This window comes from Pteropus vampyrus, unplaced genomic scaffold (assembly GCF_000151845.1).
Source record: "Pteropus vampyrus isolate Shadow unplaced genomic scaffold, Pvam_2.0 Scaffold1000000514, whole genome shotgun sequence".
NCBI lineage: Eukaryota > Metazoa > Chordata > Mammalia > Chiroptera > Pteropodidae > Pteropus > Pteropus vampyrus.
The window spans coordinates 86,526-103,969 of NW_011914916.1; the positions used below are offsets into that span (position 1 = coordinate 86,526).

At 39.4% G+C, this 17,444-nt stretch overlaps 1 protein-coding gene across 1 annotated transcript in view; it reads left to right on the forward strand.

Annotated features, from left to right (window-relative positions):
• The window catches only part of LOC105311126 (arylamine N-acetyltransferase 1-like), a 149,580-nt gene that overhangs the window by 74,594 nt on the left and 57,542 nt on the right, over nt 1-17,444 (forward strand). The gene's annotated exons all lie outside the window — the stretch shown is intronic.

Genomic DNA, 17,444 nt, shown 5'->3' on the forward strand with positions numbered 1-17,444 from the left:
GGAAGTCCACCCACAGCCTCTGGGACTATTCCACTGGAGGATGTCCCCAGTGGGTCCTTGGTACCCTCAATACCTGAACGCTAAACTCACACCTACCCCACTCTGCAGCCAGCTCCTTGTGCACACTCATGGGCACGGCCGCGGTAGGAGGTCAGGTAATTGGAGTGTTCACATGAAATGGAGTTTCATAAAAACTAGGGTCTTTTTGCAAGAAAGACACCACGAACTGGAGCTACAGCGCCACCTTCTGGAAAACAAAAGTGGAGTTTCCAGCAGCCGGCATAGTCAGTTTGGAGAACGTGAACTCACAAAAGCTGAAAAGTTCCGCCACAAGAGGGCGCAAGAAGAGTGAAGTAGGCCTACCTGTAACAAACCTAAAAAACACCAAGTCGCAGTACCGCGTGTCAAGATAACCAGCAAAGATACTTCTAATGTGAAAATAGCAATACAAAAATACAAGAAACTTAAAAAATCAAGGAAATTTGCCGCCTCCAAAAGATATCAATCATTCTCCAAACAACTGGATCAAAGCTATAAAACGGCAGTCCAGCTGATAACTCCAAATAGCTGTATTGAAGAAACTCAATGAGCTATAAGAAAACTCAGAAAGACAGTTCAATAATATTAGGAAAAAAATACATGACCAAATAAACTCTTTACGAAAGACTAAACCATAATAAAGAACCAAATTCCAAAATGAAGAATTTAAGAAATGAGATGGAGAATACACTTTAGAGTATCTGTAGAGCAGATAGAATAAATGACTGAGAGAATAACAATTTTGAAATAACATAGAAAGGAACAAAGAGAAAATAAAAATGAGCAAGGAAAGCCTGCATGATCTGTGGGACTCAACCAAAAGGGCAAATATTGGCATAATCTTGGACTTCAGGAGATGAGAAGGAGGCAGAAAATTTAAAGAGATACTGGCTGAAAAACCCCAAACCTGGGGAAAGGCTTGGACAATCATATTCAAGAAACTAACAGTTCACCCTATTATTTCAATGCCAAAAGGCCTTCTTCAAGACAGACATGTTATAATAAAACTATGAAAAATCAAAAGAAAGAAAAATCGTAAAGAAAGCCAGGGGGAAAAATAAGTGTAACCTACAAAGGAACCCCCATTAGGCTCCCAGCAAATTTCTTAGCAGAAACTATACAGGTGAAAAGAGAGTAAAATGACATATCCGAGTGCTGAAAGATAAAAATTGCCCCTCCAAATCCTCTATTTGGCCAAGTTATCCTTCAGATATGAAGGAAAAGTAGAGACTTGCAGACAAACAAAAGCTGAGGGAGGTCATCACCACTAGACCTGTCTGGCAAGAAATGCTGAAAGGAGCCCTTAAATCCATAGCATAAAGCGAGGTAGGGTGATGGCAGCAGCTGGCTGCATCGGTTCTTCCTTTTTCCGCTTTTGATCAACGAAGAAAAGGACATCGTAATTGAACAAAAGGGCTTCTGCACGTTATACGAGGACACCAACGAGGTTCGAACCATCGGTGCACCGGAAAGTGGATGGAAAAGACTTCAGTGGGAGCTGCAAATCCACGGGCATCTGTGAGCCTGACCCACCCACTTCTGCCACCACCACAACTGAGAAAAAAGGGAACCTGGAGAGTGCAAAGCTGGGTGGATATCCATGAGCAAAAGAGAATTTATGGAGGCCCAGCCTGCTTGACAGGAGAATCTGGCATCCTATCAAAGTGGGATAGAGATGTGTTTGGAAGCAGAGGAGAGGAAGGAACTTGCCAAGGTGGCCTCTTCTCCTCAGGTCGACACTGGAAGGTGCTGGGCTTTGCCAGCATCAGCGGTGACCTTTCTGGCAGAGGAGGTGGAAAGCAAAAGTGCTGGGTGACCGCCTAGCTGCCCCGGGTGTGCTCACTGCAGTTGGAGGGACCTATTTCCCTCTAGCAGCACCCAGATTCCTGAAGAGAGACCTCCCTAGGGGAGGGAGAGGAAAGGCAAGGAGGCAACAGAATATCAAAGGGCATTGAAGAAACACATTTCCTGCTGCCTGCTTGGGACTTCAGCAAGAGGTCCACCCACAGCCCCCTCGGTATGCCCCACTTGAGGATTCCCCCTCTCCCCACCATGTACTTTTAGAATGGTGTGTTAACCATTTAACGATCCTATAAAGTTTAGAGGATAAAGGAAAAGAGTCAACAATAACTATAGCCACTATAATTTGTTAACAAATTCGCAGCATAGAAAGGTAAATTATAACATCGAAAATGTAAAAGGGGAGAAGTAAAAGTGTGGAGCTTTTATAAGCGAACAAATATAAATTGCTATCAGCATAAAATGGACTGTTTCGGCTGAGATCTGTTATGTAAGGCTCATGGTAAGCACAAAGCAACAATCTAGGGGAGATTTATGAAACATAAAAGAAGAGGGAGCAGAGATTATCACCATTGAAAACCACAAATTTTAAAAGATAGGCAGAAACAGAGGGGAAAAGATTAAGCAATGGAGATACAAAATAACAAGAAGGCAAACGGTAGAATGTCAGCAGTAGGTCCTTACATATCAACAATCACTCTAAATGTAAGTGGATTGAATTTGCCAATAAAAAGGTACAGAGTGGCTGCATGAACGAAAATAAGACCCGACTATATGCTGCCTACAGGTAACTCATTTCAGCTCTAAAGATACACATAGGCTCAAAGTGAAGGGATGGAAAAAGATATTCTATGCAAGTGGAAACCAAAAGATATCTGGAGTAGTCATATTTATATCAGACCAAATAGACTTCAAGCCAAAAACAGTTGCAAAAGATAAAGAAGGTCATTATGTGATGATAAAGGGGTCAATAAATAAAAAAAATATATAGCAATTGTAAATATATATACACCCAACATTGGAGCACCTAAGTATATTAAAGAAATACTAACAGATCTGAAGGGGAAAAGAGATTATAGATAACGACACAATAAGAGGAGGGGATCCCAATATCCCACTGTTGGTAATGGATAGATCAAGCAGAAAATCAACATGGAAACATTTGAATCGAACTGTGCTTTAGACCAAATGAACTTAACAGACATATATAAAACATTTCATCTAACGACAGCAGAATACACATTCTTCTCAAGTGCACAAGGATATCCTCCCTGATAAATCATATAATAGGACACAAAACAAACCTTAGCAAATTTGACAAGACAGAAATTATACCAATTGTCTTTTCTGAACACAATTGTGTAAAACTAGAAATTGACAACAGTAGAGAGCTGGAAAATCCACAAATATGTGAAAACCAAACAACACAATTTCGAACAACCAGTAGGTCATAGAAGAAATAAAAAATAAATTGAAAAATTATCACAAAACAAATGAAAGTGAAAATAAAGCATTTCAAATCATAAAGAATGTTGCAAGCGGTTCTAAGAGGAAAGACTTAACAACAAATGTGTATATTAAGAAATTAGAAAGATTTCAAATAAATAACTAAACTTTACACCTCCAGGACCTAGAAAGAGCTACAAATTAAGCCCAAGTTAGCAGACAGGAGAAAATAATAAAGATAAAGTAGATAGAATAGAGAACAGAAAAAGTAGATAAAATAGAGAAAATAGAGAACAGAAAAACAATAGAGAAAATCGATAAAACTAAGAGCTGTTTTTTTTCAAAATAGAAACAAAAGTAATACACTTTTTAACTAGATTTGTAAAAGAAAGAAGAATCAAATACATAAAATTAGAAATGAAAGCGGTAATATTACAACACATACTACAGAAATACATAAGATCAAAAGAGACTACTATGAACCTTTTATGTCAACAAATTAAAGAACCTAGAAAAAATAAATTTCTAGAAACACACAACCAGCTAAGACAGAATCAAGAGGAAATAGCAAGTCTGAACACGTTAATAACGAGTAGCGACTGAATCGGTAATCATAAACTTCTCAACACAGAAAACCCAGGACCAGATGGTTCCACTGGTGAATTCTACCAAACATTTAAAGGGGAATTAGTGTCAATCCTTCTCAAACTCTTCAAAAATATTGAAGAGGAGGGAACACTTCCAGCTCATTCTTTTAGGCCAGCATTACCCTTATACCAAAGTCAGATAAATACTGCATAACAAGAAAAGAAAACAGTAGACCAATATTCTTGATGACTATAGATGCGATAATTCTCAACAAAATATTAGCAAACAAAAATTAAGAATACAATACAAGTATTATACGCCATGACCAAAAGTGATTTATCTCTGAGATGCAAGGATGGTTCTACATACAAAAATCCATAAAGGTGATATATCACATTAATAGAATAAAAAGATAAAAATTACGTGATTCTCTCAAAAGATGCAGGAAAAGCATTTGATGAAATTTAACATTCTCGCATGATAAAAATACTCAGCAGATTAGACATAGAAGAAACGTAATTCGTCATAATAAAGGTCACATAAGACAAACTCAAGCTAACGGTATACCCAGTGATAAAAAATTGCAAGCTTTTCCTCCAAAATCAGGAACAAAAATAGGATGTCTACCGTCACCACTCTTATTCAATATAGTATTGGGATTCCTAGCTAGAGCAACTAGGCAAGACAAAGAAAGAAAAGGCATCCAGTCAGAAATAAAAAAGTAAAATTGTAAATATCTGCAGATAAGGTAATTTTATATGTAAAAATCTCAAAGACTCAAAGTGTTGGAACTAATCAATGAGTTCAGTAAAGTTACAGAATATAAAATGAATATATAAGATCAGTTATTTCTATACAATCATAAAATATATGAAAAAGACCTATACAATTCACAATAACATCAAAAACAAAAAATTACCTAAGAATAAATTTAACTATGGAAGTGAAAGACATGTACAATGAAAACTACAAGACTTTTGTTGAAAGAAATTGGAGACACAAAAAAGCACAGTGATACCATGACAGTCAATTGATCTGATGACGGATACATGAACAAAGCAGATATGATCATATATACAATGAGGAAGAAAAAAATCCTGTCATTTTCAACAACATGGATGGACCTTGAGGGTGTGGGGGCTAAAAACAAATTAATACTTTTCCTCCCACCTTTTTAGCTCCTCTAGCTGGGCCAATAATCAAATTAACAGAGACAGATTAATAGGAGAAACTCACAGTTTCAATACATGTGTGTGGGGAATTAGCATAAGCATGAAAATTCCAAAGATGATGAGCAACATTGGGTATATAAGACATTTTTGGACAAAGGAGAAAGGGGGGGCGGGGCATTATATTTCAGAAGTGAGAATGGGCCATTTACAGGTGATTGAAGAAGAGCTGAACACACTTGGCAGACAAATTCTTGCTAGGCAACTCAGAAACGATGGTGGAGGTGGGGCGTGGTATCTAGCTAACAGGCCCCTGCTTGAAGCCCTGTTATTTACTGTACTTAATTCAAATTAATTCAAATTAGGCTAAGACTAACCTCCCAAGATTTCCTTCTTGAAGCAGGTTTTTCTATCTGCAGGTTTTTCTGTCTTGGGCAGGAAAGGGCTTGGGTCAAAGTTTCATTCCGAGTCCTATTTCTTAATAAACAGCTTAAAATCAAAATCCCCCAAAGCAGCTTCAGAGTGGCAAAACTTTGGTTCCTTTCAAGGGCATTAAACTAAGTGAGGTATGTCGGACAGAGATGGTCAAATAAATACTATATGATCTCACTTATGTGTCAAATCTCAAAAAGCTGAACTCATAGAAATGGAGAGTAGAATGGTAGTTACCAGGGACTGGCGGAGGGATGGATCAGGGAGATGCTGGTCAACGAGTATATGCCCGCAGTCAGAAGATGAGTAAGCTCTGGAGATCTAATGAACAGTGTTGTGATTATAGTCAACATGAGTATGCTATATCACATACTCAAAAGTTGCTAGACAAGGTTTTAAATGTTCTTACCACACACACGCAAAAAGGATAATTATGTGACGTGATAGAGGTGAAAACTTAGCTATGATGGTGATCATGTTGCAATATATAAATGTATCAGATCAACACATTGTACCCCTTAAACTTACATAATGATATGTCTGTTATGGATCCATTTTGCAAAAGTTGGTTGGTTAGTAGAATACTATAGCATAGCACCGGATAGTGGTAACCTGGGAAGTCTCCAGAGCTAGACTGCCTTGGTTCGAATTTCACCTCTGCCCCTAAACAGATTTCAAACAAGTTACTCAACTCTCTGAGCTTCCTTCTTCCGCTTAAGAAAGAGCAAAAAATAACATCTCATTAGGGATGCTATGGGGCTTAATTGAGTTAACTCATGTAAAGTTCTTAAAGCGGTAATTAAGCACATAGCAAGTACTTAATATGTTCTCGTTGCTGTTTAGAGGAGAGCATCCGAGAGTTGGCTGGTACCTTTTGGTACAAAGTGTCCATTCGTTTATTAAAATTTTACCAATCTGACTGGTCATAAAGAAAGTTTTTCCTAAGGAGAAAGGGAAAAAGTAGACAGATGTGGGTGCCATGACCCGCATAGGCTGGCATAGTGTGATGTCCTACTCTCTGAAAGCACTGAGTGGCTGGTGGCGTAAAGGGAAGGAGAAGAGAAGTCATGATGCTAGACCTGAAGGGAGTTTTAAAATGCAGGACGGCCCTGTCTGTAAATGGCTATCCTCAGTAAGTCACCCGAAGGACCATAGTCCCTTGCTAGTAAGCGAACAGAAAAAGAGATTGCTGAGGAACTCAGAGAAATGTTCTAAAGCAAAAGTAACATTTATGAATTTTAGACAAATCTCGCCTCTAAAGAGAACCTATTTTATAAATAACAATTGTCCTTTTCCAAAGCATCATTTCCATTGAAATAGCATACACATTAAAGAGAACATAATCTTCTGGGTAAAAATATGTCTCCCCACCCCTTACACCTCTCTTCTTTAGGAGTGAGTGGGAAGCTCTGTTCTGAAAGAAAAACCAAAAAGAAAAACATACCCGCTACCCTTCTCAAACACACAAATCTACCCAAACAGGCAGAATTCCAGTAGCCCCTATTTTACTATATTCTCATGACTTGGTAGAAGTGTTAAGCAAGAATTAGAAAGAAAGAAAAAAAGGAAACCCTACACCCTACTATACAAAAATTTGGCGTGGTCGACATCAGCTATGATAAAATTTCTAAGTGAAGGAATCAACAGCTTACTTTGACATTCGTCTTTTAAATTCGTCGTACCCCTTAGTTACGTGTTTTACTAAACGCATTTCCAAGCATGGAGGAGGTGTGTATGTGTGTGTGTGTGTGTGTATGTGTGTGTGTGTGTGTGTGTGTCTTCTTTTGGCTAGATCTGCCTTTTCCTTTGAGAATCACAGCCTGGAATGCCACAGAGCTATCCTGCTATTGATTGTTTACAAGAATGTTGAGGGTGAGTTATGATACAGATCAGTCTTTTCTAATAAATTGACATTGTAGGGTGTTTGTTTTTGTTTTATTTATTGGCCGTTGGCTATCGAATTGAGCTGGATTAAGGATCAGGCTCGTCTCCTAAAACCCTCATCTAAACTATGATATCCTTTTAAAAATCACTAGAAATGCGTTAAAAATGAAGAAAATGGCATTCACACAAACTCTTCACAGGGTGAGGAATATATAATTGGAAGGGATAATCTGACAATTGAGAAAGAGGAAAGGAGTTGTGGGTGAATGATTAAAACCTCAAAGAGGAAATCCCATCCAAGATGGTGGCCTGGGTAATTCAAGGGCTTTTTGTTGTGCTCGACAGGATACGGGTCGGAGGCCAGAGCTGCACTCCTGCTCTGTAGAGCAGCTGCCTAGAGCCGAGACCGAGCCATCTCCGGGCTTCCCCTTTCCATCCTTCCCCCAGGTCTGTCTTCTAATAAATAGTAATTTATTAGTAAGTAATAAATGTCTTCTAATAAATAGTTTGAAGGCGTTCCAGATTATTAGCCTGCCAAGACACCTATGCCTCAACCTGTCCTGAAACATCACCATCAATTTCACGGGGTGTAGTAAAATGCCCAAAAGTTCCAAAAAATTCAGATCAAATTTACTATTTAACACAAAAAATGTGTATTTTTTCACAGAACTTTTAGGAGGAAGGAGAAAATTATGAAATTTGACAAGCCCTATCAATCTCCAGGAAAGTGGGCTGGATAAAAATACAAGCTGACCTCTTAAACTTTAACAATAAGAAAACATCTTTGCCTCCTACACATCTGTTTTCTAAAGCATTTGGATGTCTCTTCAATCAACACCATAGAATGCCAGACTTTCAGGCAGGCACTCTTCAGAGAACTCAACCACAAATTCATGTTGAGCCAGCCCTTGCCAAAGGCTTTCTTGACACATCCAATATTTTAGAAGGGTGGCTGCATTTGCATTAATTACCCATTCTTTAATGTTAACCTTTCCTTTTGTAGTAAAATGTCAGGAAGAAACGTAATGAAGTCAATAGACTTCATTTGGAATTTGATTATGGGAAGCTTGTCAAAAATATCCAAAGGTTTTAAAACACTTGGGTCAAATAGGATCACAGGTCACTGTGAAATAAGACTTAGTTATCCACTTAACCCTGTTGACAAAACTTTGCAGGCAAATACAGAAAGTTAAATAGTTGTTCGTAAAACTTAGCTCTTTTAATATTAGAAGACTCAATTTCAAGCAATCAAAGAACTGATGAAGACAGTGCGAAGTACAGTTCGTAAGACACAAAATCTTTGCTTTCTAGGGAGAATACTCTAAAAGATAAAGAAAAACCTTTTACAGTCAATTATCAAAAGCAGACCAAAGTCCAAGAAAAGTGTTATTTTAGCAGATAAGGGAAAATTGAGTTTCAGTTTTACATAAGTACACCATTGGTATCAAAGCTTGCTTTTTTAAAACACATAATAAATCCATTCAATCTTACCTAGTTTGATCGCACATCGAATTTCTTTCTCACGATTCCTTTTTCACCTGGGACCTAAGATGCATCTTTTTGAAATATTAACATCAAGAAAGATAGCACCTTTTCCTCCCAGTGTCTGTGGGGAAGTAGGATTCTCACTTTTGTAGATGACTTACATCGAGTTGCAAAACTACTTCCTGTCACAGAGATATGAGGAATTTGTTTTCCCTCTGGATAAAGCCAGTTAGCTAACACAGATGGTCACCCCAATTACCAGGTGAATGTGAAATGAACTATGCGTGACAAATGGTGTTGTCGGAGTCCTAGCTATTGTTTATCTTGGAAGCAGGAGTGCAATGGGTTGAATCTTCTTGGCTATATATAAAAGGGTAAATTCCTTTGTGCTTTACGATCTCTTAGCAGATTACCTGTGATGTAATCAACTCTGTCTCCTTTCTCCAACACACTCATAAGCAGAACATCCAATATGTCTTTTTCAATCAAAACTTATACATCCTAATCTCAGAAAGTACCTACTGTACGCATGGCACTCTGATGAACTAGTTCTCAGCATGATAGTAGTTAAGTTTGATGTGCTAGTGTGAAAAGCTGTGTAACGCTAAAGCCATGATTTGCAAGTTACTGTGTTGATCTGAGCTCTCCAGAGAAACCGAACCGATGGGAGATACAGATATAGATCTCAAGAAATTTGTTATAAGGAATTGACTCGAATGATTACAGAGGCTGAGAAGTCCCAAGTTCCACAGTCAGCAAACCAGAGATCCAGGAGAGCTGATGGTTTGTTCTAGTCTGAGTCTAAGGGCCTGAAAATCAGGAGAGCCAATGGTGTAAATTCCAGTCCCCATCCAAAAAGAGAAGAGTGAGGTCCCAGCTCAAAGAAGAGAGAAAATTCTTTCACTCTGCTGCTTTGTTTTCAGGCTTTCGATGGATTAGATGAGACCCACTCACACTGGGACAGCAGTCTGCTTTTCTTAGTCCTCCAATTCAAATGTTAATCTCATCCTGAAACACCCTCACAGACACATCTAGAATGACCATTTAGCCAAATATCTGGGCAATCCATGATCTAGTCAAGTTGACACACTCCTTGTCAACTAGGCCTTAATCCCAAATAATGACAATAACAAAGTCATAATTCCACCTGACGTAATACAACCATCCTGCATGCCAAAGAAAAATGCACTAACACCTTCCCCAGAAAAGAAGGTAAAGTCCTCGAGTGATGTTTACTCTTCTCCTTAATATCCCATAACTTAAATACTATGGCATAAAATTAACTAGACTTAAATACCATGATACAAAGTCAATATATCTTATGAACACGATAAGGGAATACGAAACAGAAGAAAATATATTTGCCTAATATAATAAATACACACATTCATAACAAGATAAGGAAGACTATTTCTGACAATTCTTATTGCTGTTACTGGTCACACGGTCACAATGGATATTTATAACTACCTTCTTTCACTATCCACACTGTAGTCTCTTTGCCCTAAGCAAGCATCTCAGCTGGTCAAGGTCTTTACCTGTGGGATGACCAAGCTTTCATTCCTGTCTGTGCCAATAGCAGTCCTGCTCAGTTTGGGTTATTGTAGTTTCCCACTGACCTTTGTCAGAGAGCACGGTAATCTGCTGAGGTCACCCTTTGGTGAGGATTCACATGGGACACAAGTATATTTGTTTGCCGGCTTTTCAGAAAGGCCTGTCGACATACCTCTTCTCCAGATCTTTTCGTCCCCAATTTTTCAATTATTTTCCTCTAATACCCTGACCATCCAGGCAGGCCATCGATCACAGCCAGTGATCCTGTATCTAATTGCAAATCGGGCCATTTCTCCTTCCAAGCAAGTAAACAACCTGGTGCACTGCTTGAAGTTCTGCCCCCTGGGCAAATTTCCCTTTACCACCGTCCTTTGGGGATGGCACAGAAAGGGGTAGTAGTGCTGTGGCTGTCCACTTTTGAGTCGTCATCTGACAACCAGGAGAAGTCTCCTCTTTCTCTGTCAACCGGTCATAGGGAACTCTCCATAAGGCCATCGGTGCAGTCTGGGAGAGAGAGAGCAGTGTAGCAGGAATGGGGCTGTGAACTTCTGGGACACTTCTTCACGTAACTTACTTGTCACTTCAGGGCTTGTTCAGGCCCGATCTCGTATATGTCACTTCTACTGAATGATGGACAGCTACTGCTGCTGTAGTACACTCTAAATTTTACGGCCTGGTAGGTCAGATAACACTTAGTTTATGATAAATAGCTCAGGTTGCATGATAACTTGGTCATCCTTGATTAAGCTTTCAGTCACCCTTAAGGCCCAGTGGCAGGCCAAGAGATGGTTCTCAGAAGCTGAATAGTTATCCTCAGAAAATGGCAAGGCTCTGCTCCAAAATCCTAAGGGCCTGTGCTATGATTCACTCACAGGGGCCTGCCAAAGACTACAAAGAGCATCCTATCTGCCTCTGACACTTCGGGCAACATTGGATCCACCAGTTCATATGGTCCAAGTGACGAGCAGCTTGCACGGCAGCCTGGACATGTTGCAGAGACTTCTCTTGTTCTGGCTATCACTCAAAACCAGCAACTTTTCAGATCACTCAGTAAATCAGTCAGAGTAGCACATCCAAATGAGAAATATGATGCCTTGAAAATTTAATGAAGCCCGCTAGGTGTTGTGCCTCTTTTTGGTAATATTAAGGGCCAGATGCAACAACCTATTCTTCACCTTCGAAAGGATATCTCAGCATGGCCCATATCACTCAGCCCCTAGAAATTTCATTGAGATCACAGGTCCCAACATTTTTGTCAGATTTATTTCACGTTTTCTTACATGCAAATATCTTACCAATAAGTCTAGAATAGTTGCTCCTTCTTGCTCACAAAGTCCAATCAGCAAAGTGTCATCAGTTCAGTGGAGCAGCATGATACCTTGTGGAAGAGAAAGGAGATGAAGATTCCTGCAAACCGAATGATGACATAGAGCTGGAGAATTGATATACTCCTAAGGTAGAATAGCTCACGTATATTTCTGGCCTGCCGCATTAAATAAAACTGCTTCTCATGGTAAGAATCCATTTAGAAAACTCATATTTTAAAGTTCTGTTTCTTTAAAACCACTCCTGGTGCCAAAATTTGTATTAGTCTGGGTTCTCCATAGAAACAATATCTATCTGTCTGTCTGTCTGTCTGTCTGTCTGTCTGTCTGTCTGTCTGTCTGTCTATCTATCTATCTATCTATCTATCTATCTATCTATCTATCTATCTATCTACCTACCTATCTATCATGTATCTATCTATTAATCTTATGCAGTTATGGAGGATGAAAAGCCCTGAGATCTGGATAGCTGGAGACCTAAGAGCCAATGGTATAATTCTAGTCCAAGTCCAAAGGCCTGAGAATCAGGAGAGTTGATGGTGTAAGTTCCAGTCCAAGACTAACAGGAGAAGGCAGAAGATCAATATCCCAGCTCAGACAGTTAGACAAAGAGAGACAATATCTTACTGTTCGCTTTTTTTGTTCTGTGCAGGCTTACAATGGGTTGGATGAGATCCACCCACATTGGGAAAACAATCTACTTTTCTCAGTCAAATGTTTATCTCATTTTAGAAACACCCTCACAAAACACCTAGAATAATGTTTAAGCAAATATTTGGATATCCTGTGACCCAGTCAAGTTGGCACATAAAATTAACCATCACAGTCACCAAGAGATTGGCCTAAGCAAGTCCTCTCCCTGACCTAGGCGCTTGGCACGATCAGCTCCTGCCTCATGTCCTAGAATTCCCATCACTAGAACAATCCCTTTTGGTTAACAATTGATAACACAAACTTGTATCTTGATGAAATCAACACGATTAATTAATTTAATAATTTAGTAATTTCCTAGGACTGTTGTAAAAAAGTACCATAAACTGGGTGGCTTAAATAAATAGAAACTTATTGTCTCACAGTTTGAAGGCTAACTCTAAAATCACGGTGTCATGCGGATTGGCTTTTTCTGAGGGCTCTGAGAAAGAATTTGTTTCATGACTCTTCCTTGGTTTTTGGTGGTTGGCGGGCTATCTTTGGTGTTCCTTGAATTAAAGAAGCATCACCCTGATCTCTGCCTTTATCTTCACATGGCATTCTCCCTGTGTGTGTCTGTCTCCAAATCTCCTATTTTTATAAGGATATCAGTCATATAAAATTAACTCTTTAAAGACTCTATCTCCAAATAAGGTCACATTCTGAGGTCCTAGGGGTTAGGACTTCAACACATAAATAGGGATAGGGCACAATGCAATCTATAACAGTCTCATACATTTCTGAGTGTTTTATGGCGTGTGTGTGTGTGTGTGTGTGTGTGTGTTTCAGATCTCTCAGAGTTATAGAAATCTGGTGAAGAACAGAGACCAATTAGTTTAAAATCCTGGCCAGAGAATCTAGAGGGAAAATTTGAAACAAATTTGAAACAAATCCAGGAAACTCTAGTCATATTAGCCTGAAAATGTCCTTGGCAACAGCTGACCATGGTTAAGAGATTTTCCTTCTTTTGCCTGTAGGGAAGCTCAGGACTACTTTGCCTGGACAACACCACTTATGTTAATGGCCTGTCATTCACTTTAACAGGAATGCCTGCATGTTGCAGTACAGATTGCCAGGGATGAATTAAGCGGGTCACAGTGAGATTTCAAATCCTGAAGGATCAATAGTTGCTCATCATCACTGCTTCTCCAAGCATTACACCAACAGCGGCCTTAGTCATACGATAAGAATGGAGAATGAGGGAGCTATGTTTTTTTTTTCATGCAGTCTCAACTGAGTAGACATTGAGTCTTGATATGTGTACATTTCACTGGTACTACGTTTAAGATGATGTCTGTCCGATTGCCGGTTCTCACGTAGAGGAAGGCTAACGAAAGGCTTGCAATCAAGGGAGACATGGGCAAAATCTCGAGAGACCTTTTGCATATTATTTTTCCTGATTGTATTTGGTAGGTTGAGTCCTACCAAATATATTCTACCCAAAATAATCTTATAAGCGTATTTTTCTTTAGGAAGAAAGAGAGCTCGATCAAGAAAGATTTTTCACAAATTACTTGATTTTATTCCAAGATCTGCAAATACTAGAATCCTGAAGGATTAAAAGTGTTTAAATAGTTTTCATTCCATTACTGTAAGGTAGTATTTCTCGCACCTGGTTGAGGATATTTTTATTATCATTATTTTCCAGTAAAGATGTTGTGAGACAGTTGGCAGCCTTTGAAATCACAGAAACAACCATTCAGGATATTTTGCTGCATTTAATATTGGCTAAGCATTTTTTATTATGAAATTCTCTTTTTCATCTTTAAAAGAAAAAAGAAGCTTAGGTCTCTTTCCCATCTGCTTCTACAGAAGAAGGCAGAGTTTTTATGAGTATTGTGGTTGACTGCAACTCAAGTGGAAGAAATGAAGTGCTCTGAATTTCATTTGCTTTTGCAGAGTTAAACTTTGCATAGCAACCTGTCTTCAGTGCTGTGCTTTCCCTCTGTGCTCCAGGATTCTCACATAAAGTAATAGAATTGCAGCAATGATTTCGTGCTTCCAAAAGTCAGAGGTGCTGACGATCCCGATTAGACAAGATGAACTCTCCCACCTCCGGCCAATCTCAGGCTGCCACGTTACACAAAGAAAAGAAGTCTAACGAGACTTTGTAAAATCGTAAAATCAAATAAGGAGAATTTGGATTCATTAGGCAAAAACACTGGATTGTGATGTGAGGGTCCCTGGAATGATTCCCAGTTGAGACCCTGTTATTTTCCACATCTAAATTTCCTTTGTGAGCAGACAGGAAGAATGTCGACTCCTAAACATCACTTGAAGATTAATTGCTTTCAGAATCATTTATCTTGATCGTTCTAGAAAATATTTCTCGAATTGTCTACCATAGACTGCCTGCATCGAATCTCCTGGGGATGCTGATTAAAAATGCAGATTTTGGGAGCCCCACCCCTACGCCTGAATCAAGATCTCTTCGGGGGTGGGGCTTGGGTATTTGGGATGTTAACAGAACCCCAGTGGTTCATACACACACTGAAGTTTACAAGCCACTAATTCAGGGTCTCTTTCTTCATTGGCCAGGTCCTAGGAAAAGATCTGATGCTAAAGCACTTAGGTAAAGTTCTGGAAGAGGACACTGCTGCTGTCAACCCTGGACCTTGGGCACCCCAGCACCACTACTACTACTGCCCCTGGAGCCACAGTGTCGCTGCTGCATCATAACCACCAGGGGAGACAACGCCTTTGTTCCTGCTTCTGGTCTCACTACCCTGGGGAAGGGATAGCTGACTGGCTGGCCCTAGCCCGGGGGCCACATACCCGGGGAAAGAAACGTACAATGTTTTCAGCTTCTTATGGTGAGAGGGAGAGTTTGCTTCCTAACAAGATTCACATGGTTAAGGGTTTCACAACCGTAGGCAGAGGATTGTCAGATATACATTTTTAGTGACAACAAGAGAAGGGAGAGCAATAAGTGGGAATTCAGCCGCACATACTACAACCATGGTGGCAGTAACAACTGGGAATTGGAGCGCTGAGACCAGTGAATCCTTCTTGGTGAACCCCGAGGGCCGATTTAGAAAATCCCTATAAAAGGGCCCTTTCTATAGAGCTCTTTCTTGTTGATCGCTTTCAAAAGACCTCTACTAAAATCATCTCTGCTCTTACTATTAAGTTCAAATCATTGGCACTTTACATGTTTTTCTAGGGCTTTAATTTTTCATTCTAGGAGGAGATTGAGGGCTCTGAGGTATCTTATCTCATTCTCCTCCGGGTCTTTTCTTTAAATTTCTGTGATTCTTTTACAATTTTGTATGACCATTCTAATTTTATCAGTGAAGAGAGGCTCAGAGATGGTGCATAAAATCCAAGTCATGTAGTTAACGGCAGCACAGTTGAGTCTTGGCTGCTTAGCCTTCTATAAGCCCAGGAAGACAGTTCCCTTCTCTAGGCTTTGGGCATCCTTGGTCATTTTTATATACCATCTCCTTATATCTGGTATTTCTTAGGTCTCATCATGCTCAGCTGGATTACATTCTTCCTAGAAGGTTTAAAATTTTCCATATTGAATGGACTCTATCATTTCCTCTAGGTAGATTCAAGATGGACTTGCTTTCCTAATAGCTTATATTGAGTGCCTTGTTCTAGGCATTTTATCAACATGATATCACTTAATCTTATAAAGAAAAACATTGAGATTCAGAAAAGTGAGGTTATTATCTAAAGCTACATATTTAATCAACGACAGAACTGAAATTCTACTTGAGTCTATCAAAGTCTAAAGTCTCTAGTTTTCCATGTTATCGACTGCTTCTTATGCTATATTGGAATAAAAATGTAACCATATATCAATGAAATTTCAGATAACAGATAAAGATGGAAGTATTATAGGCAGTGTGTAAGAACCACAGTGGTTATCTAGTCTTCATCTAGGTAATAGTGTGTTTGACACACAGACACACACATACACGGACACATGCGGGCACATACTCCATTCCTCCATTCCTCCGAGTCTCGGTGACTCCTCTGTCCTCTGAACTGCAATAGTAATTAAGTACTATTGTTTACTGAGAACGAGGCTAGGCAGTTACATATATTTTCTCTAATCCTTACAATAACTCTGTAAGTTATCTTATCCCTACATAAAATTAGAGAAGTACGTTTACCCAGGTAGAAACTGGCAGGGCTAACGGTCTACCTGGTTTGATTTCCACGGTTCATGCCTTCAGACCATATTGTTTTCAAGTAAGCAATTCATTAACACCACTCATGGAGGAGGTTTTAATTTGCTTTATAGCAGGAAACTCCTTTAAAATCAAACTTACAAATCTCAATCATCAGTGGTTCCTATTTTTTGGTTCTGATCACATCCAGACATACACGATAGGACCATAAAGTCCAATTTGCCCTCAGGCTTCGGCTTAAAGGCCACTTTCTCCAAAAGCTATCACTAACCATCTGTTCACTCCTACCTCCTGGCCAGGGTTAGACAATTGTGGCCACCATCAAGTGGCCACCTAAGTCTTCTTCAAGAGAGAATACACAAAATGTGCTAGTGGAGAGCCCGCAGCTGCCGCCCTTCCAGGATGCACCACAAACTCCATGCCAGGCCACTTCCAGCCAATAAGTGAACAATGCAGAGTTACTAGAATTTGGCATTTTATGCTTCACCCAGGACTCTTCTAACAGATGATCTTTGATCTGTGGATCCACTGCAGCCTGGCTGAAAAGTTCTCAGAGCTACAATATAGTCTAAGACTCTTCCTATTCAATTTCCCTTTTTTCTCTCTTCTTTCATACGTATCAGACCTGAATCATGGATTGAAGGCTCTTCCTGCTTTATCCTTCCCTCTCTTCTTTTCTTTTCACAGACATTTCCCCCCATGAATATCTTACACCTCTAATCTCATTTTAGAGTTGGCTTCTGGAAGAACTAAACTGACAGAGTAACTTTCCTCTGTGCTTCCACTGCGTAACTCTAAAATGGCAGTTTTCAAAATTGTTTTTTAAAATAGTATTTTTTTTTTACTTTGTAATTGCCCTTTGTAAGAACAGATTTATTGAGATATAATTCACA